General features: G+C 45.8%; 1 pseudogene; it reads left to right on the top strand.

Moving 5' to 3' along the window:
* Positions 1-23,038: 23,038 nt before the first annotated feature.
* LOC126514285 (SCY1-like protein 2) lies at positions 23,039-24,484 on the top strand (annotated as a pseudogene).
* The last annotated feature ends 747 nt before the right edge of the window (positions 24,485-25,231 follow it).

A 25,231-nucleotide genomic window follows, 5' to 3' on the forward strand; every position in this document is an offset into this window, starting at 1 on the left:
GAAAATTAACGTCCTGTTGCTTAAGCCATTGCAAGCTGGAGTGTGCTCCCATTTGCAATCTAACGCATCCCTCTGGCCTAATGCTGGTTTTATTGCTAAGTTTTCCTACCCCGGGACTGCCTGAGTGTGAGCATCCCCAAGGTAATCACAGCAAAAACTAGAGTGAAAATTGCGCTTGTGGAAGCCATTGGCGAGCCCTCCTGCTCAGCTCTGAAGCAAAGCAGGGACAGACATCTCTGGAGGGAGAGAGAGTTGCTGAAGGGCTCAAGGGACCTTCAAAGAAGCATCGTGAAATTAGTGGCCCTGTGCTGCTGGTCCTTGATGTTCCATATGCTCACACTGAGTCCTTCAGCCATGAAGCCTCCATGTCCAAGCCTTCCATCCTGTTCCGTTCCAATGCTGACCTTTTCCGCAGAGTGTGTCCTGCCCACGGGGTGCTGGGACTGCAAACAGGCTAGCACCAGACTTTTCTGTCATGGGGGGATCAGTTTAACTCAGGACTGGGCTGTGGGGACTGAGGTTCACAGGAGGGAGCGGCTTATTGCTCCCCAGCTGGGCGGGGTCGCTATTTCTGAAACCCACTTCCCTCCCGCCACCCACCCCTTCTCTCTCCTTTTTCTCTGCTCCGAGGCTGTGTTTCTGAGGATTCACCACACCCTACCTGACAGAGCTTTTCTGTTTGTTTGTATGTGTATAACTGGCAAGACTGCGTAGTTAAACACCACCTCGAGCCGTGGTTCTCAGTCTTCCCGATGCTTCAACCCTTTCATAGAGTTCCTCATTTTGTAGTGACCCCCCAATTATAAAATTATTTTCCTTGCTACCTCATAACTGTGATTTCGCTACCGCCGAGAATTGTAAAGCAAATATCTCTGATTTCTGGAGGTCTTTTGGGGGTCGTGACCCACAGGATGAGGACTACTGACCTAGCCTGATGATTCAGTGAGGGATTTTAAGACATGCTTACCACTGAATACGGTTGGTTGACTTTCCTTTCAGTTCCTGCCTCCAGCTTCCTGCCTCGAGTTCCTGCCCTGCCCTCCTTCATTGATGGACTGTGACGTAGGCGTGTAAGCTGAAATAAACCGTTTCCTCCCCAAGCTGCTTTTGGTCATAGGGTTTTCTCACAGCAATAGTAACCTAATTAAGACAGTCACTTCGCATCTCACACATGTAATTTTTCAGTAGATGTTTGTTTCCTGACATCTATTCATTCCATCATTTCAGTGTCTATGTTTAAGGGATTAAATACAACGGAATAATAAGTATTTTCCCTATAACCTAAAATTCTCCCCAGTCCTCCGCATGCATTATATGTCAACATATCTCTGAGTCATAATTTTTCCAGTTCCCTTTTTTATATGGTTTTCTTATTCTCTTTGGGTTTTTTTGCCATCTCAGATGACAGTATGATGGGCCCTCTTGTGTGGACAACCTTTTGGTCTATATCACCTTTATTTTCGTTGTTATCCACACTGCTTGGGAAGATTCTGAAATCACAATGAAAGGTGTCATTTCCCCAGACCTTAATTTCTAGCAAGGCTCTGTATTTAGGCCCCAGCTCCCATTTTCCTCCACCATGTGCTGAAGGCTGTAGCGCAGTCACCGGCAGCCGTTTTAACGCGGCCAGAGGCATCATGACTTTGCAAAACGCCTTGACATGGAAATTCATTTCCCAGTACTTGCAGAAGCGTTAACCTTTTCCACGGAAGAAGAATGCCCCGAACGCTTGCTTATGATCATCTTCAAGCCCGCTGTGCCATCTCTTGCCCCTTAGGCCGGTTCACTTCTGAAGAAGCAATCTTATTATTTTGGTATACTCCATATAAAGAAACTCAGATATTCAAGCAACAGGGCTCATGTTTAGGTCCATGCTGTGGGGAGCATATGGAGGACGGTGGATGCTGGATGGGGAACAGACAGGACAGATGGAGGGAAGGGTTGATGGCTTCCTACTGGAGGTGGCGTTCTTCTCTAGTCGAGGTCACCACCCTGAATAACAGTGCACTTGTTGTGGAAACCCAAATTCCCCACTGGGCTTCAAGAGCTGTTGAAAGGGGAGTAGCAAGATGGCTCAGTGGTTAAGAGCGCATACTGTTCAGCGGGATCTTAGTTACCAGCACCCACATGGGTGACTCACAAGCACTTAAAACCCCAGCTCCAGGTTGTTTGTTTGTTTGTTTGCCTGTCTGTTTGTGTGCAGGTGTGGGAGGGGGGACTTGTGCATACCAGTACATTCAAACAGAAGTTAAAGACAACTTGGGGAGTAGATCGTCTCCCTCTACCATGTGGACGTCTGAGATCAAACTCAGGTCATCCATCAGATGTGGAAAGTGACATTGTCTGCTGAGTCATCTGGCCGGCCCACATTTTCCCCTTATCTCTAGCCCTGACACCACCCCAGAACTTCAGACCAGTGTTTGTTGACACTCTTGATGCCTCCCCAGTTTCAAGCTTGGTATTGCCCAGACAGCCGCTGCAGCCGCCCCTCTGCGCCTGCTCCTTCGCCTACACGGATGGCTTCTTTTCTCACTCACCACATTCTGTTATTAGGAGACCCTGCCGCCTTTTCCTCCAAACTATTCCAGCGCCATCTCCAGCCGTCTCCACCATCCCTGTCTTGGCTGGAGGCACAGCAGATCAGTACCAGGACCCTAGTAAGGCTTCCTGTCTGGCCCCCTTGATTCACTTCTTGCCTTGCCATTGAAATGGGGGCCCACATTGTAGCCATTTGTGGACCATTGGGATGAAGTCAGAGCAATCTGCTTGGTAAACTTGGTAGATCTAAAGAATGCAAACAAAATCCCAATTCCTGCCCAGGGCTGGGGATGACCTGGATTCCTCTCCATCCTGGGGTTCATTGCATTGTTCTCCCCAGTCCTTTCTTCCTCTTCCTCCAGTCTTATCTCTGGGCTCCTATGACCCTTTCTTTTGGAGACCTTTACATGGGCTCTTCATTGTGCCTAGAACTTACTTGGAACTTTTTGCCAGACCGTTGGCACCCCAATAATAACTCAAACTTATTATTAATTATAAAAGCTCTGCTGATAGCTTAGGCTTGCTTTTTTTTTTTTTTTTTTTGCTAGCTCTTATAGCTCAAATGAACCCATATCTATTCATCTATGTGCGGCTCCCAGGGCTCATTTACCTCATCTACGTTCTGTCCATCCTGCTTTCCTGACTCCTTCATGTCTCCTCAAGTCTCTGCCCTTCTTCCCAGCATCCTCTGTGCCTGGAAATCCTGCCTAGCTATTGGCCATTCAGCTTTTTATTAAACCGATCACAGTGAGATATCTTCATACAGTGTTATCAAATATCTCGTAACATGGGACATTCCGTCTACATCTTAACTTGGTTTGCAAACATCTTCGTATTCTGCTAAATGCCATCTTCCAGATGTCACCCCACACAGCGCCATGTATAGTCTCCTTTACTGAACTTCTTTTGCTTAGCAGCGGTTGGCTTTATTTAGCTGTTTTACGGAACATGATGGAGGTTCAGGTGCAGTGAGGGCCTTTTCCAGAGTCCAGAGTAGAATCTGAAAAGGTCATGTTGAAATCAAAGAACAATGTGGGGGTTAGTCAGCACAGCCAACTTGACAGACTCTAGACCTAGGGGCACCATGGGCTTGTTTGTGAGGACCTTTCCAGGTGGGGTTAATAAAGGAAGGTGGGAAGATTTAACACAAATGTGGGCAGCTCCATCCCATGGGCTAGGGTCCTGGACCAAAGATAACGGAAAGAGCAAGCTGAGCATCAGCATTCCCTTTCTGTTTCCTGGCTGTGAATAAAATGTGACCAGTTGCCTCACACCCATGTCTCCCCCAATGATGGACAAGATCACTGAACCATGAGCCAAAATGAATCCCTCATCCCTTAACCTGCTTCTTGACGGATATTTGGTCATAGTCGCGAGAAAAGTCACCAGCACAAATGGCTTCATAATGGTACTGCTCCACTGTGTCCAAACCTGTCCACAGCAGAGCTGAGACTGATGGTCCATATCCATAATCCAAGAAGCTGACCCAGGAAGATCAAGAATTCAAGGCTAGTTTGGGCTGCATAAGCAAGCTCAGGGCTAACCTGAGCTTCATAGTAAGACCTTGCTCAAGCAACAGTAACAACACTACCAAGCAGACACATCCACGGTGTGCCACAGTCCTCGCCCTGTGCCCTCTTCCTCACCACAGATGTCTCCACGGTGAGAGGAGAGAGAACTGGTTTCTGCCACTTCTTGTGGGTGCCAGCAACCATGAAGCAGGAGGAGGATGTGGGTAGCAGCAACCTGCTGCAGCTCCGGTTCCCAGCCGAGGTCTCTTTTACAAAGCCGTGAGCCCAGAAGAGCTAGTGCTTAGAACCATCTTAATTCTACTTGCAAATTACACCAGAGCTTTTGTCATCGACTCTTGGCCTTTCCTGCCATTTGGTGTCTCAACCGGTAAATACACAGTGTCATTTTGAGAACTTAACAGGCAACCGTTGCACAGAAAATCAACACCCCTATTACATTCTACTGAGAAAGACAAAACCTCCCTAAGTTGTTCTAAGAAATGAGGCGACACCTTCACCCCATTTAGTGGGACCCACATTCCAGCTTGGTTCATAAATTCCTCTTTTCTTATTTGCTTGAGTTTGGGTTCTTGTTTTTTTTTTTTTTTTTTTTTTTTGCATAACAAGACAGTTGATCTTAACGCCCTTTACTCAGCCAGCTGCATTTTTTCATCAATTACAACACTTGGACAAGTCCACTCTTTATCAACACAGATTGGTTACCTTCATTTAACGTCATCTTAACGTCTTTGTCATTGTCCCTTCCTTATCTTTGAGTCATCTGTAATAATTTGTTCAGTAAGGTAACCTGTAGGGTCTCCTTACTGGAGCCCTTGTGCATCTGAGGCCATGCCACCAACAGAAGAAAATGTGCTTGATCCATGGCAAAACCAAATTACATCGTGATTGCATTTAATATTCTTGTAAAGTGCAGAGCTTTGTAATTCTTTAACTGTGACTCAATCTTCCTTCCTTCCTTCTCTTCTGTTTAGAGTATTATTTTGAGCCCAAATTAAATCACTCCGGGGATAGCTATACAGTGGTAAAACACATTAACTGTCATGGCCATCTTAACATGTTTAGCATTCCATCTGAGTCATTTATCACATTAGCAACACAATATTGTGACATTTCCTCAGCCTTTCGTTTGTCTGGTGTTGAGTGTACAGTGCTAATTAATTCATAGATGGTGCTGGCCACTTTCCATCTGTCTCTACCACCGGCATTAGCCCCGAGACGGAAGACCCTGCCAAAGATTAGGCCACTTTATTCTCAGTCCTTTATTCATTAACATCTTGACTGGTGGCTTTGGGGTCATCTCTGTCAGCAGCTGACAGACTGGGGATCTGCCATCCCCATGGCTGATTGCTGGGGTCCCCTCTCAGGCGTCTCCGTCAAGACTGTCGGTACCTGTGAGCGGTGCCAGGGAGACTATATACGAGGTCATATAAGACTTGGCCCAGGATCTAACCACACACCAGGAAACCAGCAATTCAGATTGTGTTCACACACAGTGATTTCCCTGGCTAACATCTAGGAGTCTGGTATCATCTTGCTGCAGAGAGAAGTTCCTCTCCCATTAGGTTACCCTGAACTGGTCCCCATCCAGTCTCCTGGAACGTCCTACACCTCCACAGAGAACACAAAGGAAGCTTTTGCTATATGAAGTTATTATAAGCCAGGCGGTAGCAGCAAGTGCCTTTCCCAGCTCTTGGGAGGCAGAGCAGATGGATCTGAGTTTGAGGTCAGCCTGGTCTACAGAGTGAGTTCCAGGACAGCCAGGGCTACACAGAGAAACCCTGTCTGGAAAAAACAAAAAGCAAACAAAACAAAGTTATTGTAATGTTTTTGTTACTATGTCCTCTTTTGCCTTCCTGTTGTGAAAATACTAGTCATTGAGTCCACACACCTTCCTCTGCCACGATAAAGTGAGTGCAAGGAGACCATCTCATTCCAGCCATGCCTGGGATCACTGCAGAAGCTACAGGTTCCTTCTTCAGTCTGGCAGATGCAGGAACATGTCTCCATTAAACAGAGTCCTTGTCCTCCTTGTCCTCCTTGTCCTCCTCCTTCTCCTCCTCCTTCTCCTCCTTCTTCTTAGGGTTTTGCTTCTGCCTCCTGAATATTGATATCAGGCATATGCCACCATGCCTGGTTTCTTTTCTTTTTTAAATCTAAACAAAGCATTTTTTTAAAAAATAATTTCTTACTTGAATACAGTATTTACTTAATTTCTATCCCTTCCCCCTCCCCTGTCCAGCTCCTCCCCACTCTCTCAAAGCCATGATCTTGTCTTTAATTATTGACAAATACAGCCTCCTGAGTCCAATCAGTGCTGCTTGTGTGTCTGGATGTGTGTTTAGGGCTGGGCACTTAGGACTGGTCTAATGGAGGCGCTTGTCATAGGGGAAGACTGATTCTCCCTCTCTCAGCAGCTTTAGTTACTTATAGTCTTCATCTCGGGGTGGGGCCTTAAGGAAGAAAACTGATGAATAGTCCCGCCCAGCTATGGCTCTTATGACAAACCCCAACAATGACCAGCATGGCAAGATACCCTCAAGGCTACTATAGCCACACTTATTTATTTATTTGATGTGAGATGTCTCTGTATGCTGTGAATATGCTTTATTGCCTTTGGTTAATAAAGAAGCCGATTTGGCCAATAGCCAGGCAGAATATAGCTAGGTAGAAAATCCAAACAGAGATACAGGGAGAAAGAAAAGAGAGTTGGAGAGATGCCAGCAGCTTCCAGAGGAGTAACATGCCAGAACATTAACCGGTGATATACAGATTATTAAAAATGGGCTAATTTATATCTAAGAACTAGCCAGTAAGAAGCCTGACCCATTGACCAAGCAATTATAATTAATATTAAGCCTCAGAGTGGTTATCCGGGAGCTGGTGAGCAGGAGAGAAACCTTCAGCTACATTTATTTATTTATGTATGTATTTATTCATTCATTTATTTATCTAATTCATTTTATATACTAACCACAGTTGTTGCAGGAGGAGCAGGCTGTGTCCCGCCACCTGGCTAGATTATTCCCTGAAATAACCACACAGAAATTGTATTAATTAAATTATTGCTTGGCTCATAAGCTCTAGCCTCTTATTGGCTAACTCTCACATCTTGATTCAACTCATTTCTAATAATCTGTATGTCACCATGAGGTCATGGCTTACCGGGAAAGATTCAGCATGTCTGACCTGGCGGCTGGCTCCATGGTGGCTCTCTCTGCCTGTCTTCCTTCTCCCAGCATTCAGCTCTCTTTTCCCCGCCTATCTAAGTTCTGCCCTATCAAAAGGCCAAGGCAGTTTCTTTATTCAACCAATGAAAGCAACACAAATACAGAAGGACCTCCTACACAGTTCTCTCTCCCTCCCCTCCTCCTGTTCTCTCCCACTTCCCCCCAACCTATCCCCATCCTCTCCTCAGAAAGGGTAAGTCCTCCCATGGGAAGTCAACATTCAGTTGAGGCAGGACCAAGCATCTCCCCATAACATTAAGGCTGAACAAGGCATCTCACGACATGGAATGAGCTTCAAAAAGCCGGCTTGATGTGGGATTTCCCTCTGTATGCTGTGAATACCATTGGTTAGTAAAGAATTTGTTTTGGACAGTGGCTTAGTAAACTAGAGCTAGGTGGGGAAAACTAAACAAAATGCTGGGAGAAAGAAGGTGGGAGAAGCCATGTAGCCCTGCCAGAGACAATCGCTGGAACTTTACCCAGTAAGCCACAGACATGTGGTGATATACAGATTAATGAAAATGAGTTAAATCAAGATGTAATACTGATGTGGCCATCATACTGAAAGCCACAACAGGTCAAAATGTAGTTGGTCTTTGCTCATGCCATTCTTCCGCCTGGAACCGAAATCCACTCAGTTCAGGGCTTAGTGGTCAGGTGGTCCCCAGTGAATGATCAGTGACCCAGACCTTTTCTTCCAAAGGCCCTGATGCCAAGAGCACCTGGGAACTTCTTACAAAACACTGAGAGACCTTCAGTCAGAAGTTCATTGTCAGGTCCAGGCGCTTTTCCTTCCTGTGAACTTCAGGCTTGTCTAGACCATCCTCATCCTCTGAGATCTGTTAGGGCCCTATGGGTGCTAGTCGGTTCTAAAGTCTGAGGGCAGACAGGAGCCCAGGTCCACATTGCTAGTGGATGGCACACAGAAGCAGGAATATACTGTGCATTCATTCCAGAAAGACAGCAGGCTTGCTGCTCCATCACGGCCAAGTTTGAACTCGACATGGCCTGAATGTGCTAACGACTTGTCCAAGAGGCAAATCTCCCCACCCCATGAAGCTGCAGCTCCTCACAGCTGAGTTTTTTGTGACTCCAGGTGTATTAACCGGCTACTTCAATGCTCCGATATATTATCATGCTTTGCATTTTCATTTCTATCTCAGGGCTTTTTAAGGCTGAGTGGTGGACACTCCAATCTGCTCGAAATAGAGCACAAAAATCATAGGAAGGGGTAGAAAGCCTGGCTCAGAGCCAATAATCCCAGCGAGAGCTTCTGCGCAGACTGGGCACTGCTGTGAATTTTCAGACTGGCTGGAAAGTCAATTTAAATAAGGGGAAAGTGTGACAGCCTAGTGTTTGTAGCACGGGGTGATTGAATTGTTCTTCTAGTTGATGGTTAATTAATTTAGAATTCATTTTAATGCTTTGAGAAGATAATTTTCCTCATTATTCATAAAGAATAAAGTTGTGAATATATGTGTCGGTCGGAGGTTGACACTGGATGCCTTCCTTATTGGTATGCCATCTTGTTTCTTTGGGACAGGGTCTCTCTCTGGACCTCAGGCTCATCCATTTGCCTAGGCTAGTTGAGCAGTGAGTCCCCAGAGACTTCCTGTCTGCACTCCCTAGCACTGGGGTTATAGGTGCCTGCTGCTGCACCTGGCTTTTAATGTTTGTAGGTCCTAGGGATTCCCACTCAGTTCCTTGAGTTTTCATATCAAGCTCGTCACTGAGTGAGCCAGTGAGCCAGCACCCCCAGCCAGTCCGAGTTCTTGCATGTTTAAATCAGGTTCTTGGGTGGAGTTGGCATGAGTTTCACACAGTCCGCTCAAATTGTCGAACCAGTCATGGAAAGGCCACCGGTCTTTATTAGAAAGTAAAAAGGCAATATTCAGAACACAGTAAAGAAGACACTTAAATTTTGCTTTATTGGTGTATTTATCAGTCACGTATTTCCTTTCACCAAAGGAAAAGGGATTAACGGGGTCCATTTCTGAAGGGCAAACTTTAGAGAGTGGTGGTCCTCTGTGCTCCTCCCTAGAGCAGGGGCTTCTCAGGAGGAATGTCAACACGCAGGGGAGAGGAAAGGAATGTGTGTGACCCTTAGACAGACCTTGCAGGTCAATGGGAGACATCCCTGGAATCTGACTTTGAAGGCAGAAGATCCGGGTGATGGATGACAGGAAACTTAAAAGGAAGCTAAGGGCAGTGAGACCTGTTTCCAGCAAGTCAAGAGATCTCCCAGCCAGGGAGAGCCCTGTGGCCTGAGCTCAGCTGGTGAATCACTTGCTTCAAGCTGTTCCTCTGCCGCCTGCACCCGGGAGCTGAATACACGTGCTGAGATTTCACCACAGCGGCATGCCGGGAAGTGGAAGTGCGGGGCATTGCAGGTGGCTGAACAAGGCCTCCAGGCCTGGCCTGTCTGACCCTCCTACCGTGCCCTAAATGTGTCCTTAGGTTTCTTCACTCTTTCGTGTTGAAATCGAGAGGCAATGGGGCTGGGCCTCGGATGATCTGTTGCCTCAGTCCAGTCTCCCGGGAGCAGATGTTCATCTAGAGGCACAGCTTTCTCAGTGAGGTCAGCGTGAGAGCGGCTTCGTTGCAGGGGGATGGAAAGGACAGATGGGGAAGACGCACACACCGCCGCTGCCTGGACAGCTGATCCAAAGACAGAGGGATCTAGAGCACCCCCACCCCCACCCCGCAAGTCCCCCGCTGCCATGCACCTGGCATCCAGGGGCTCTGGATGCCGCGCTGTAGCTGCTTTCCCTAAACATGCCTTGCATTCCAGAGCCGCTACTCAGTGCCAGCTGCACTGGGCCGTCCTGCCCGTGACCTTAAAGGTCTTTCTTCCCCACCTGAGGAGGACTGTAGTCTTAACAGGCCCAGTTCAAAACCCAGGTCTTCCCGCAGCTTTGGATCTCATGTCCCGGGACATGATGTGTCTGTATCTGCTAGCTTCTCCCAGCCCCTGCCTGGGCTCACCCATTTCATTAATTCCACACACATACACAAGTCACTTAAGTTGTTATGTAATAATTGCCACCATTTATAGGGACCAATTATCATTTCAGGGACAGTATGAGGAACTCATGAATTGACACATATATAATGAGGGGTGGGGTGATTGTTTTGCAGTATTAGGGTTTGAACCCAGGACTTCCAAAGATGCTAATCAAATACTATATCCCTGAATGACATCCATCTTCCCAGTTTTGTTTTTATTGCATCATTGTTTCTACTGAAGTCCATGCTGATGGCTATGTCTTAACCAAGTGGTCCCTTGCTAGACCCCACGTGCTGCTAACTACACTGTGTGAACTCACTCAACCCGTGGTTTTTTTGTTTGTTTGTTTGTTTGTTTTTCCCTAATAGCTCGGCTTCCCTCCATTGCTGAATGATCTAACTCCTCCAGTCTAGGAAGCACAAGCCAGCCCATCAGTGTAGCCACCATTTGTGTTTCTTTGACTCTTAATAACCTCACACACATCTTTGTATTCTTACTCAGCAGCTCTCTTCCGTGGTAACGATTCGTGATTGCACCTGAAATGCAGAGATGTACACTATGCACAGAGAAACACACATTTGTGTACACACACACGAATATCTATATATCCATAACCATCAGTACACGTGTGTATGTATGTGAACAAGGCATGTATGGATACACACTTATGGCACTGATGGATTTATAGGACCTTAGTTTTCACTCTGCACAACTATTGTTTACCAGTATTTTATAACCACTTTTTTTTTGTCAGAATGTCAGAACCTAGCCGCCCTTGCCAGCATTCCCCCAGCCTCCCTCGCAGATGCTGACAGGTACCCACTGGGACTTGGCAGACAGGATCTCTCACCTGGGAACTGAATTAACATCAAAGGGTATGGGTCTTAAGGTACTGACACCACACAGCTGCTCCCCACCCCCTTCCCTGCCTCCTGCCTGGCTGCAGGCTCTCGCTGTGAGCCCTCCACCATCCTCAAATGAAATAAGGGACTCTCTAAGTGGGCTCTGATTTGCTTTAGAGACCCTGTCATGCCATGCCATGCTGTCTGTCTCTGGTGCTGGGGTCAAAGTCCTTGCCATGCTGTGGTTGGACCCCTTAAGTTCGGTCTTTCTGTCCTAATCACCCCAGTTTCTTTGCAGTGACAGACAGGAACACCCATAATGGTAATCAAAACCATGCTGAGGTTCACCAGGCACAGGGCCTTAAATGTTCATTCTTATCCCTTACATGAGGCAAGCTCATCTCTTTCCCATCTTCGAGAGAAGAAACTGCTGCTTTGGGGGGAACAACTTAGTTCATGTAACAGCCAAGTTCATGCTGCAGCGGAGAGCCAAGGCTGAGCGCTCTTTAGCTGGCTCCAAGTTTGCTGGGATGAATGAGACTTATTCTGTTCATGAAGGAGGCATTGGTGTGGAGCAGGGAAGGGTCTGCCATCCTGTTTTCTCAGTCCAGACCTGGGTAGGACCGGTCTTCTTGCAAGTCCGCAGCCCATAACAGCAAGCAGTGTATACAGAGGCCAATCCCAGCCTGATATCCCCAGAGGTGTGGCCGGCACCACCTTACTCTCCTGTGCAGGAGACGGTTGGATCTATTTCTCCAGCTGTAGAGTAAATCTAGGGCCGTTTCTTTTCTAGTCTCCCTATCAACGTGGCCAGCACCCGTTTCCTCTCTGCAAAACTTCATCCCATTTCTTATTGTGTCCACACTTCCTCCTTTTGTGTAGGGAGTCCCCTATTTCCGGTCAAGCTTTATTTTTTTCTTTCCGTCAGTTACAAGTTACAAGTTTAAACGTGTATGAGTTTCCCGCGTCCATTAGAGCTGAGTCCAACAGCTTCAGGGGACACTCCCAGAGGGGACATTCACAGGGGACAGTGTTGTCCCTGTCCACACAGAATCTTGTGTTGTTGGCCACTTTTCTTATGAGAAATTACCTCCCGTCATCCAGAGGGCTAAAAAGAACCAACTGTCAGAGAACGAATCTAATTGGAATTCCTTCCCCAATAGCTTTCAGAAAGTTCACTTTTTAAATTAAAAGTTTCATTGAGAATTTCATACATGAGTACACTGTTTTACATCATCTCTCCCTGCAACTTCTCCCATCTATGTGCCACTCCTATAATTCATAACTTCTCTTATGTGTATTTAATGTCGCTCATGCATATATGTATTTAAGACTGGGCTAACTCCTCGGAATTGGACAACCTATCGGAGGATTTGCCGCTGGAGAAGACTGGTTCTCCCTCTCTCAGCATTTATTGGTTATCTGTAGGTAGTGTGGGGCCGGGTGAGATTTACCTTATTTTTGTTGGCATGTCAACTGGTATTGCCACTGTGCCGGTTTTGTTTAGGCGCCCATATTATTGAGATTTCATGAGTACAACTTCTCAGACAGAAAGATAGTTTATAAATTGATTTATCTGGGACTCAGGAGGCCATCCCCCACACGTAGAAACTGAGATAGACTGGGATTGTCTAATGATGCTTTTTGTTATTTAAATAATTTATTTAGATTCATTGTATGTACGTTGGTGTGAAGGTGTCAGAACCCCTGGAACTGGAGTGACAGACAGTTGTGAGTAGCCATGTGGTTGCTGGGAATTGAACCCAGGTCCTCCGGAAGAGCAGTCAATGTTGTTAACCACTGAGCCATCTCTCCAGCCCTCTGATGATGTTTTAATGAGAGATCTAAACAACAGTGTCCAGTTATAATTACATGGTTAAAAAGATCCCAGTGTGCTGAAACACCCATGAATTTTAGGAGTTGAGGGCAGTGACTTATGCAGTCAGCAGAGGGAACTCCTCCTTGTTCCGAACACTCCAGGAGTCTAGTTTAAATCAACTCCGCTTTGACAAGTGACCTGACAGTTTGGCTTCCCCCTGGTCCCCACCCACACCCTTCACCCAAATCCAGTGAGGACTCTGTCAGATTTGGTATGTCTTTGAATACATGAGTCAAATCCCAGCATATAATCCAAAGCCCTGGAGTCCTCTCTTCATTTAGCTCCCTCTCCGACAGTGATTCTCAACCCTCCTGATGCTGAGACCCTTTAATACAGTTCCTCATGTACTGGTGACCCCCAACAATGAAATTATTTTTGTTACTACTTCATAACTGTAATTTTGCTACTGATATAGACAGCAATGTAAATATTTTTTTAGAGCTAGAGGTTTGTCAAAGGGGCAGAGACCCTCAGGTGGAGAAACACCGCTCTGCAACCATGATGGAAACAGATTCCGAGTTCAGACATTCAGCAGGGCACGGTGTCACACGCTTTTAATCCCAGCACTTGGAAAGCAGAGGTAGGTGGATCTCTGTGAGTTCAAAGTCAGACTGGTCTACAAAGCAAGTTCCAGGACGTCCAGGGCTGCTTCACAGAGACACCCTGTCTTGAAAAACAACAACAACAAAACAAAAAACAGAGTTAAGCTACTCACTAGAAACTGGAGAAAGTTGATACAGTGTGTACATTTCCTAGTCCATCACCCCAGTTGCTACACAGAGGAAACACTAAGCAGAGAAAAGACATGTGAGTCCAGGCTTAGCAAGAGGGAACCACCCTTCAAAATCCTACATTCAAACTCTGCTTGAGGCACAGTAATATTTGTTTCTGGAATAGTACCCTCCAGAGTGGCATAGTACTCATCATGACCTTCAAATTAGGAGTTTCTATTAGGGCCTCTATCTTGCATTTGAGGAAACTGAGGCACAGAGGGATTAAGCCGGTTGTCCAAAGAGCTACCATGAGCAAGAACTAAGAGCTGAGCTTTGCACAAGAAAGAACAGCTCCCAAGCCTGTGGGTCACCTGTCCCTGCTGTGGCAGTCCTCACACCAGGCTTTAGATAGCGAGAAGTGTTGAGTGACAGGTGACAAGTAGACAGGGTAAGGGGTGGTTGTCAGGGATCAGAAGTAGGCAGGCTGCTTCAGAGAGATAATGTGCAGGTGAGGCTGGCAAAAAAGAAGAAGCAAGATTTCCAAGAATGGTCACTGGGACCTTGGCAGTCACCTGGGGATGATCTGTAATTTTGGCTGAGTCACTGGGCTGGGAGCAAGCAGAAAGACCTTGTAGTCACTGGTCAGCTAGCCTCTGATGCACGCTCAAACTCAGGAGCCCATTCAGAGGTCATTTGGAGACTTGCCAGATCTTGGATGATACCGCTGTGATGGAATTTACCTGGAAGGGGTGCAAAAACCCTAAAGCTGCAGAACCTGGGCTAGTCTGAAGACCTGAGAGGTTAGAGGCAGTGAAGGATGGAGAAGGGGATGGGGCTGTGTCCTACCGTCATTTCACATTTTTGTTGAGTGGCATGGCTCCAGCAGGGAAGTGACAGTGTCATGCTCTGAGTAATATAAAGATCCCTGGAGTTGCAGGCAAGTCCTCAAGCTGCTTCTGCTGTCCCTGGGCTTCCTGACCAAGCACTGCCAGAACCCTACCCCCATTCCACACCCCATCTCATACCGTGTCCCATATTCTGTCCCATACCCCCATCTAATACCCCTGTCGCATACCCCCATCACATACCCCATCTCATACCCTTATTCCACCATCCACCTCATACTCCATCCCATACCCCATCCTATACCCCAACCCATACCCCATCCCATACCCCATCCCATACCCCAGCCCATACCCCATCCCATACCCCAGCCCATACCCCATCCCATACCCCACCCCATACTCCATCCCATACCCCAGCCCATACCCCAGCCCATACCCCAGCCCATACTCCATCCCATACCCACATCCCAATCACACCCATATGTCTCCCTTAGGAAGAGGGGGCAGTCAGTTGAAGGTTGAGCCCTTTCACTGTAGGGAAGTTTTAACTGTTTGGTGACTGTGAGTCTGGGATTATTTTATTGCTTCTATCACTTGTCCATGAGCTTTGGTGATCCCGTGCCATACTGAGAATGCAGACAAACACCTATTAAATTCTGGTTTCTTGGTAAACACTGGTGCATTCGATTGGATTTTGTGCCTGCAGATGGAAGCTAAATTGTGTGCTCTGCAAGCATTGCAAATCTCCCAAGGGAACAATGGAGGCCATGACAAAATGAGAAAACAATTAACTATGGCAGGAAAGGGGGCCCTTCACAGCGCAGTCTCCAAGCGCTATTTTAATTGCCAGAGGATAAATGTGGGGTTCCATCGTCGTGAAGGCAGCCAGTGAGGTGGCTTTCCTCTTTTGTTTTTTGAACTTTGGAACAATGAAATGGCCCCAAATGTTTACATGGCCGTTGGAATTGTTCCCCATGTGAACTATGCCATCCTGTCAACACACTGTGATGGGGACATCTATCAAGCATCAACATGGAGGCAGCGGAGAGGTTAAAGCAAAAGTTCCCAAGAGTCTCATCAGCATCCAATCCAGCCAGGCAGACATCCCAGTACTTGGGAGGTAGGGGCAGGAGCATCAGAAGTTCAAGGCTGGACTGGACTATGCGAGTCCTTGTTTCAATAAAATAAAACAGTAAAATGAAAGAGCGTGGCGACACGCTCCTCTTGAGCACCTGTGGCTGTGATCACATTTATACCCTAGGATTGGGGTGGTCCAGATGGCTCAGTGAGTAAAGGGGCTTGCTGCCAAGCCTGATAACCCGAGTTCTATCCCCGAGACCCACGTGTGAAATGCGAGAATTAATCCTGAAAGGTTTCCTTTGACCTCTACGTGGATATACCACCCCCAGCCCACCCTCCCACACACACAGAAAGAGAGAGAGAGGTGGGGGAGGTACAGGAAGATAGGGAGGGAAGGAGGAAGGACAGGAATGAGGGAGGGAGAGTTTGTTTGTTTGTTTTCTTAGTTTTTTTTTTTTTTTTTTTTTTGGCAGGGTCTCACTCTAACCCAGTTTGGCCTGAATCTCACTCTGTAGCCTTGGCTGGCCTCAAACTCTTACTTTACCCTCCAGAGTGCTGGAGTTACAGGCTTAAGCTGCTGTATTTAGTGAGACCTGGCCTTTTATTCAATAATCAGACCCGTCATTCAGAGTCCTTGAGAAGTTCTGAGTTGTGGAAATTGCTGAGATTACAAGCGCTGGTGGGTTACCACGTCTAGTTCATGCCATTTCCTTTAAAAAAAAAATTTACAACAATTTAGAGTGTGTGTGTGTACAACTGGCCAAAGTTGGTTCTCTTCTCCCACCACATGGGTTCCAGGAATGGAAATGAGGTTGCCAGGCTTGGTGGCAAGTGCCTTTGCCCACTGAGCCGTCTCTCTGGTCCCTCTACACTTTCTTTGTGCAGTTTCTCTAGAGTTCACTTCTAGAAACAAGCGAGCTCGAAGAGTTGTTTGGGATATTCCAGGCCCTGGGCTGTCATTATCTCCTTTAAAGTTCCTGAAATCAAATGTTTACCTCCACTCTGTCCTTACTTAAGTCCCCACAGCCATGTGGCACCAAAGCAGAAGACCCTCTTAGCTCTCTGCATTGCTGACTTCTGAACCAGACTCCAGACTCCTGTTTTGTGTTTTTTCCCTAATTCCTCCCCGCTCAGTAGGGACCTGAGATTGCTCAGCGGCCAGTGCCCATTAACTCATTCTCCTTGGCAGTCGGTTCCTGGGGACAAAGGACTCCTGTTTACTCTGGCAGCAGAGAGGCTTCACCTGATTGATGGCCTGGCACTTCCCTGCAGCCGTGCACGCTGGTAGCAGAGACATCCCTGAGGCAGAGCTGGAGGGAAATCTGTTGGACTTTGATTGATGAGTGTATGGGGTCAATGAAAAAATCAAGGGCGGTCACTGTCTTCATGTCCTGAGAGAGGCATAGGGACTTTATGATGGGTGATTGGTCCTAGGGAAGGAAAATGTGAACCTTAAAGGGCCCGGTCCCTGGAGAAGCCATCAGAAAACAGGAAGACTGGGGTAGAATGGGCTCCGGAGTTGGTCCTTGCATTTCTGTTCGGTTCCAGTTCACTGGTACTAGGTCCACAGCAGTAGAGGACGGTACTACTGACCCTTTGTAACTTCAGTCTTTCATCTCTAAAACGAGGGTGATGGCACAGTCTTCTCGGGACTAGAAGAATAAAAAGAGAAAAATATAGCCCAGAGTCTGTAGATAGACTCAAGATAAATCAGGAAGCCACGTGTTCCTTTATAACTGACTGCACAAGAAGGAAACTCTAATATATCCACTGTTACCCTGGGTGGCTCTGACCAGGGTACACTTAGGTGTCAGACTCTCTGGATGACTGGACAGATGCCCCAGTTCTAATCGAGTCTTGGCTGTGTTGCGACTCAACTCTTCCAACACCAGGGCCATGTTTTTCCTTCAGGAGGTCCTTGAGCTTCCAGAAACTTGCACCACATGAAGTAGAGACAGAATGGATACTTTAGGGCTGGGCTGGAGTGGCTGAGGTTGGAATCTCATGCCAAAGCAGAGGGAGCTACCACCCTGGGTATGCCAGGGAGGGTGGCCACAGAACGGGAGTCTCCCGCTTCCCACAACAGGACGCCTATTAATTATGCTTGGGGCTGGGACGTGGAAGGACTCGGGAAAGGCACTCTCAACGTTTTGAGGGTGAGACAGTACCATGATTAGAGAGTCCAGGCAGGGAGGGCAGCCACACACTGCCAGCTCTGACACGCAGAAACTGTTGACCAGCATCTAGTCTCTCTGTGCTGAGGCTGTCCTGTGTTTCCAAGAAAGGACAGGAGTGTCCAGAATAAAAGGAGGGCATGGGAGATAGACCACCAGGAAGATAACACTGGGGAGGATTTGGCCACAGATTCTGAAAAAGAGCAGCAAAGGGATCATGGGGGAAATGCAGGAATGGGCGGAGAATCTACTACTTCTTGGCAGGAAATCCACAAGGTTGATTGACTGACAGGAGCATCAGTGACTGTGGAGAGGTTGGGATGTTGCAGGTCCAGAGCCCAGTTCTAGTTTATCTTGGGCTGTCTGTCGTTAGTCCCCTTACCAGCCACTTCCATCACGCCCCTCTATTCCTGACTTAGCATCCTTGTTACTTCCACATGAAACCTTTGGGGATGACTTCATAGACTCTCCAGCTTCTACCAACCCCAAACTAAGAATTCCATCAAGTGGTACCCGAGGCCTGTGACAGAGGTCTCCCCAACTTTTCAGGATCCTGCCTATGTAGTGTACCCATTAATATCTTTGAACAGCGGCTTTATTGTGACTTTGTTCTATCTCTATAAAAGCTTCACCAACTGTTACCACATTAGAACATAGATTTTAGGGTAACCTGACCCTGTGTTCCTGAGCCATGGTCACCCAAATTTGGCTCCTGCAGAAACTATCTCTTGTCCCCTTTGAGGCAAGAGCTGTGATTTCTATCTTATATGCTGAGACCCAAACAAACCTCCTTTCTTCACTCATGACTCAGCCTCGGTGACTGCATTAAAGCAATGGGAAATGAACCAATGCATGCCCCTCAGTTGCTTTTGGTCATGGTGTTAACCACAGCAAATAAAACCTAACCAAGACAATGGCAGACTCTTGTAATCCCAAAGCTGGGGAGACAGAGGTGGTGGATCCCCAGAGCTCACTGGCCAGTCAGCCTAGGTATGGTGGTCTGAATGAGAATGGCTCCCATAAGCTCATACATTTGAATGTCTGTTCCAAAGTTGGTGGAACTATTTGGGAAGGATCAGAAGGTGTGGCCTTGTTGGAGGAGGTGTTTCACTGGGGATGAACTTTGAGGTTTAAAAAGTCACATTATTCTCAGTTATTGCTCTCCTCCCCCCCCCCGCCTCTTACTTGTGGATCAGATGTAAACTTTCAGTTACTATTCCAGTGTCACCCCTACCCTGGTCCCTGAGACGTCATGTTCCAGCATCCGGTAGAGGAATTCTGTTGTAATCATGTCCTTCACAGTTTAAATTTAGACAGCTCCATGGTGTATCAGTTTCCTTAAATTATTTTTATTATTTGTGTGCGTTTGTGTGTGTGTGCACACACATGTGTGTACATGCATATGTGCATGCAAGTGCAAGTGCCTGTGGAGGTCAGATGCATCACAGTCATTACAACTCAAGTTACAGGCAGTTGTGAGCTGCTTGACATGGGTTCTGGGGATTGAACTTTGGTCCTCTGCAACAGCAGTGAGTGCCCTTAACCTCTGAGTCATCTCTTAAGACCTTTATAGTTTTTATTTTAAAAAAGGAAGCGCATTGAAAATGTATGTGACTTAACTGACAATATGCTTGCCTAACATTAACAAAGCCTTGGATTTGATTCTAACTCCACATAAAACAGACATGGTGGCCCATACTTGGAAAGTGGAGGCATAAGATGTCCAAGATCATCTCTGGAACACAGGAGGGAGGAAGGAAGGGAGGGAGAAATGGATGGAAGTGGTGAGGGGCTCACACCTGGTAAATTTCTCTAAACTCCAAACTCCTGGGTCCTCTGAGTCTTTGCTGGGGGTGTCATGTTGATATATATATATGCTATATATATTACATATATATGCTATATATATTACACATATATGCTATATATTACACACACATATATACTGTATATATATACAGTAAACTTATTATAATGTGGAACACAGGGAAGTCAGAGACAACCCAAGACAGCAAGAGCCCACACAGTTATTCCTGTTAACAGTGTGCTACATCCACCTGTCAATCACACAGGACAGCTGCATTGTTAGGATAAATCCATAAAGAGATTGACATCTTTGAATTATGCAGAGGCAAGTAAAATACGAAGTAGCTCTGCTCATACCTGAGTGCCTTAGGCCAACAATGTGTCATAGGACTAAAGAGGGTGGCACCTGCAAGATAAAGCCTGTGCTTTCTTCTTCTCAAGAAAACCCACAACAGGCCATGTATGGTGGTGCCCACTTGTACTCTTAACACTTGGGAGGTGGGGGAAGAAGGATTAGCAGGGCTGTGTTATCTTTTTTCTGCTACATAGTAAGTGAATCTGAGGCCAGCCTGGGCTACATAAGACTATGTAAAAAGAAATGACAGGAGGTAATTATTACTTCTTGCACGATTTTTTCTGGGTTCAGGAGTTGACATTAGTGCTCTGCGGCTGTCTTTTTATTCTCTTGTAGTTGTTAAATTTGGACTGAGAAAGATGAATTAGAAGTTATATATTTTATGTCATAAAATACAGAAAGATGGAAACTGCCACACTGAGCATCCAGGGTCAACTGCCTCCTAGCTGGCAGGCTCAGGGTTGAGTCTAAAGAGTTCAGGAGGCCAAGGCCAGGGTACTGATCCCTGTGTGTCCAGAGAACAAGAGAGTGACCTTGGAGGGACCTGGTTGGGAAATGGCACCAAAGCAAGAAGCTTGAGACCTCTGCTCATTTGCCTTCTTCCTGGTTCCTGGAAGACAGCTTTAACCACATTCTCCATCACTCTCCATCCCTGCTTCCATCTGGAACGATCTGTCCTTTTTTTTACTCAGCTGCCCCTGAGCCTATGTGGACAGGACACATCCCTACCTTGCACACAGTGTCGGGAACAGGGGCTTTGGAGTCAGTCTTTCCCACTAACTTTTCCAGGTAGTTAAAGCTCCAGAAAATCTATCTTCAAGTTCCAGAAAAGAATTCCACAGAGAGCTGGGTGTAGTGGCACTAAAAATCACGACATTCATTACCGTAAACTCCAAGTCTTTTTCTGCCCCTCAGCGAAGACTTTGATTCTCATGAGACACGTTTTGAGTTCAGCTATATCTTATTGTAAGTATAATTTTGTTCCTCTTAACCACTGAGCCATCTCTCCAGCTCCAGTTTTATTGTTCTTTCTATATTTTAGGTGATCATCTGGATGCATAGTAAAAATATGTGTTATAACTAATGTTTAAATGTATCCACATATACACAAATGTATGTTATGTGTTCTGCCATTCTTGCTAATTCTCATAGGTGAGTTTGTTCCATTCCATCACAGCTGTGTCAGAGCTAATTTCTACTTCCCTTCTGGAATTACACCTTACTGGATTGGCTGAAATGTTGTTTCAGTTTTGCTTTGCTGAGACCAGTCTCTCTGTGTAGTTCTGGCTGTCCTGGAACTCACTCTGTAGACCAGGCTGTCCTTGAACTCATGGAAATCCACCTACCTCTACATCCCAAGTGCTGGGATTAAAGGTGTGTGCCACCATCACCCGACTGAGCTCTTAGAGAAGTATTGAAAAACAGCAGTGGTATCAATACAGGGGGAAAGCAGGACGGAGACGTGAAACAATGAAGGAAAGGTTTTCTGCACTGGGATTCTAGGCGCTCACCGAAACTGAGGGTAAAAGAGCGACAGTTACAACAGAAAGTTAGCAGTTAGCTGCTGCCAGACTGATGTAGAAAATCTGATTTTAGACTTTGTGAATAAAGTTTCCAGTTTTTAAAAACATCAGGAGATGCTGGGTGCTCTGAAGAAGTGCAGAATGGGAAGCAAGACAGACCCAGGATGTTGGAGGCACTGGCAGGCCATCCCCAGCAAGAGCTGAAGACCTGAGCAGGGGTGGGGTGGGGGGGATGAGGTCAGCACTCTCCTTCAGCAGGTGAAGCACAGAGCCAGTGACCCAGGAAGTCTCATGACACCCCCACACACACCTGCCCAAAGCTGGTCAGCATGTACACTGGCAAGGAGGGTTTAGTTGGACTTGTTTCCTATAATATCCTTTGTTGGATGAGCTAGCACCGTCCGTATTTCCTGAAGACTCGGTGTGACTCATACCTTTGCTTTCTAATAAATCTTCCAAGACCCAGTTGATTCCCCAGGCCACTCTAATATATGTCAGCTGCATTGGTTGTCATTGCCAAACTAACTAGGAGACACACACGCGCACACACAGATAGAGACAGAGACAGAGAGACTCCGCTCATATGGAAACAAGATTGCAATGAGATGCCAGTGTTGGAACAAATTGGGAGCACATTCAAAGAGGACAGGGCAAGAAGAGGTTTTCTTTAGTCAACACAAGAAGGATCACATGGATCGTTTGAAATAATCCTTGCCTACAAGATTCAGTAAAAGGTTGGCATTTGTCCAAGGTTAATAGGCAGTTGTTGGTTGTATGCCCTTGCGGAAGTATTTCTGTGTAAGGTAGCCTTTGTATAAGACTGTAGTGCTGACATACTTTGTTATCCAGCACGAGGGTGAGATTATCTCCAGAACTTCCTGTATTGATTGATTGATGGCTAGCGTTTGACACATGCCACTCCATTTTGATTCTATAATGTTCATGTTGTCCTTAGACAATTTGGCCAAATACTATGTGTAAACACAAAATGAAGCTCTTGTTTTCATAAAAACTGAAAGGAACCCACAAGAAAAAGTCCTAAGAATGAGTGTCCAGAATAATTCTTATGCTTATAAAAGGGGCAGAGACTATACAGACTTAAGGTGTCATCCACTATGACTTTGGGATTCAAAGTTATTGCTCCATTGGAAATCACACACACGGCTTATAAAATATGGCTTTTTCATCATCCTTAGCTGTGTTCTACTGTTCCCCCTCCCTGCCAGAAGCAGATTATGTCTCAGAAAGAGAGAGAGAGAGAGAGAGAGAGAGAGAGAGAGAGAGAGAGGGAGGGAGGGAGGGAAGGAGGCAGAGAGAGAGAAAGAGAGAGAGAAAGAGAGAGAAAGAGGGAGGGAGGGAGGTGGGAGAGAGTGAGACAGAGAGAGAGAGAGGGAGAGAGAGAGAGAGAGAGAGAGAGAGAGAGAGAGAGAGAGAGAGAGAGAGAGAGAGAAAGCAGAAGGAATTCTTGGGAGACATGAGGTGAGCTAGGTTAACTTGAACCACCAAGTACTGCAGCCATGGAGTCCATGCTGAGTAAATTGAAGAGCAGTTACAAAGGTAACAGCTGATGTTAGTTACTAGTGCTGTCATGGGAGACCTTGTTACTAGGGAACTTGATGTTGGCTGACACATTGCCAGTGGTGGCTGTGGGCTGGCATGGAAGATTTTTAACAGCACGAAGAAATCAACAAAACAGGAAGTGGCTGTTTTGTCTTTGATAAAAAGATGATTGACAAATGTCAAAAATTTGAAAAGGATCAAATTATTGATTCTTTAAAATGAGGAGTCCAACAGCTCACCCAGCTATGGCACCCTCTACTTCTTACTGTCCAGCATCCCTTAGAAGAGTCCAGGGATTGCTTGGTGTTTTGTACAGAACCATTTTTTGACAGTGTAGCCAATGTTCTTGATAACTGGGAAAATCTACCATCTTCAATATCTCCAGACATTAAGGGTTATAAACATTTGGATGGAGAAACTAAGTATGGTTTGTTTAGGATTGTAAGGATTGTTGGATTGTCATTTTTGCATAGCAGTGTGAAAATGGTTTATGGAAATGTTACTCCTGAAAATGTAATTTTGAATAAGAGTGGAGCCTGAAAAATAATGGGTTTTGAGTTTTGTGTGTCATCAATCTTTCTGAATAAGAGCCTAAGTTTCCCTGTAAAGAGTGGGACCCAAACTTAACATCTTTGTGCCTTCCACATCCTGAATACTTGGCTCCTGAGTACATCCTTTCCATGAGCTGGGTGGCAGCAGGCAATACACATTCTTTAGAACTGTTATGTATGCTGTCTCTAATAAAGGGAAACCTATATTTGAAGTCCACAAGCAGGGCGTTTACAAGAGTTTCAGTAGACATTTGGACCAGTTGAGTCACTTAGGATCCAGTTCACTTATAGACCTGAGGAAGTTTGTGAACAGGTGAAACATTTGCTAAATGTGACTCCAGCTCTAAGAACCAATGCAGATCAGATGACAAAAATTTTGTTAATTTTTCTCCAAAAAAAAATGGATTTGCTCCTAACCAAAACCCCTCCTGACAAGAAAAGAACAGTGTGCTGCCCGTGGTCTACAGAGCCCTGGAGGGTACAGTGTCTTCTATTCAGATCCAGGAGCTCTATTCAGATCCAGCAAATCTTATACACTACCCGTCCATGAAAAATGTTTGATTCCAAGAGTTAAAAATGCATATTTACCAACATCTTCCCTTTTTGTTCATGTGAATTCATTAGTCTGTTTAGGAAAGATTTTGGAAAGATTTTGGAGTACTTGGATAAGTGGTTTATACTTGATAGCCTACCCTTCTTACAACAGAATCCCTCCAAGGAGCCTGCTGTCCTCATGGTGGATTCTAGGTATCTGTAAGTGTACTTTTACTCATAAGAAATTGGGAATCACTGAAGGGCAAAGACTTGAACAGCCCTTGTGTCTGTTTTCTGTGCTGTAGATGTGAGATTTGATGCACTAATGCTGTAAGATTAATGTTTGAAGTATATTGTAGTTTTTGTTACTGGGCATTGGCATGTAGAGCCTTGCACATACAAAACATGAACTTTGCCATTAAGTTATACCTTCAACCTGAAACAATTTTAATTACTTAGGATTTTTATTGAATGGGAAAAGCAGTCCTTTTATTGTTTTTCCTGTCTAAATCCTTCCTCCTTTTCAAGCCATACATCTGGTCACATCATAGTGACTACAGCATTTCTTGTTCTATTCTAAACCTAATCAGCCTACATCACATCCTGTCTCTCAGTGACATTAAAATCTTCAACAGTAGTATCTGGCTGCCCTAGATTCATGGAGTACTGGTGTAGCCACTAATAAGTCAAAGTTTTTTTGTGTTAAGTTTAAAATTAATACTTAAATGCCATATTATGTCCCTCTTGGAAGTGCTTGAAGATGATCTAAAATATCTTCAAAAACATATCTTGTGAGTTCAATTCTAATAGGTGACTAATTAACCTGCATTTCCTTATAGTCCTAAACAGTTGCTAATAACTTAACAATGTAATACAAATTTCTAGTCCTTAAGAGTAGAATGGGTACTGATATTCTTGGGTCCCTGCCCTAGCCACGCCCACTCCCATAACCTCTGACCCGCCCATCGCCATCTTGGGACCACTCACTCTCTCTCTTTCTGCTTCCTTGGCGTGTGCACGCGTTTTCTCTCTCTCTCTCTCTCTCTCTCTCTCTCTCTCTCTCTC

This window comes from Alexandromys fortis, unplaced genomic scaffold (assembly GCF_014885135.2).
Source record: "Alexandromys fortis isolate MF-2015 unplaced genomic scaffold, M_Fortis_MF-2015_v1.1 scaffold_139, whole genome shotgun sequence".
In the NCBI taxonomy this organism is placed as follows: Eukaryota; Metazoa; Chordata; class Mammalia; order Rodentia; family Cricetidae; genus Alexandromys; species Alexandromys fortis.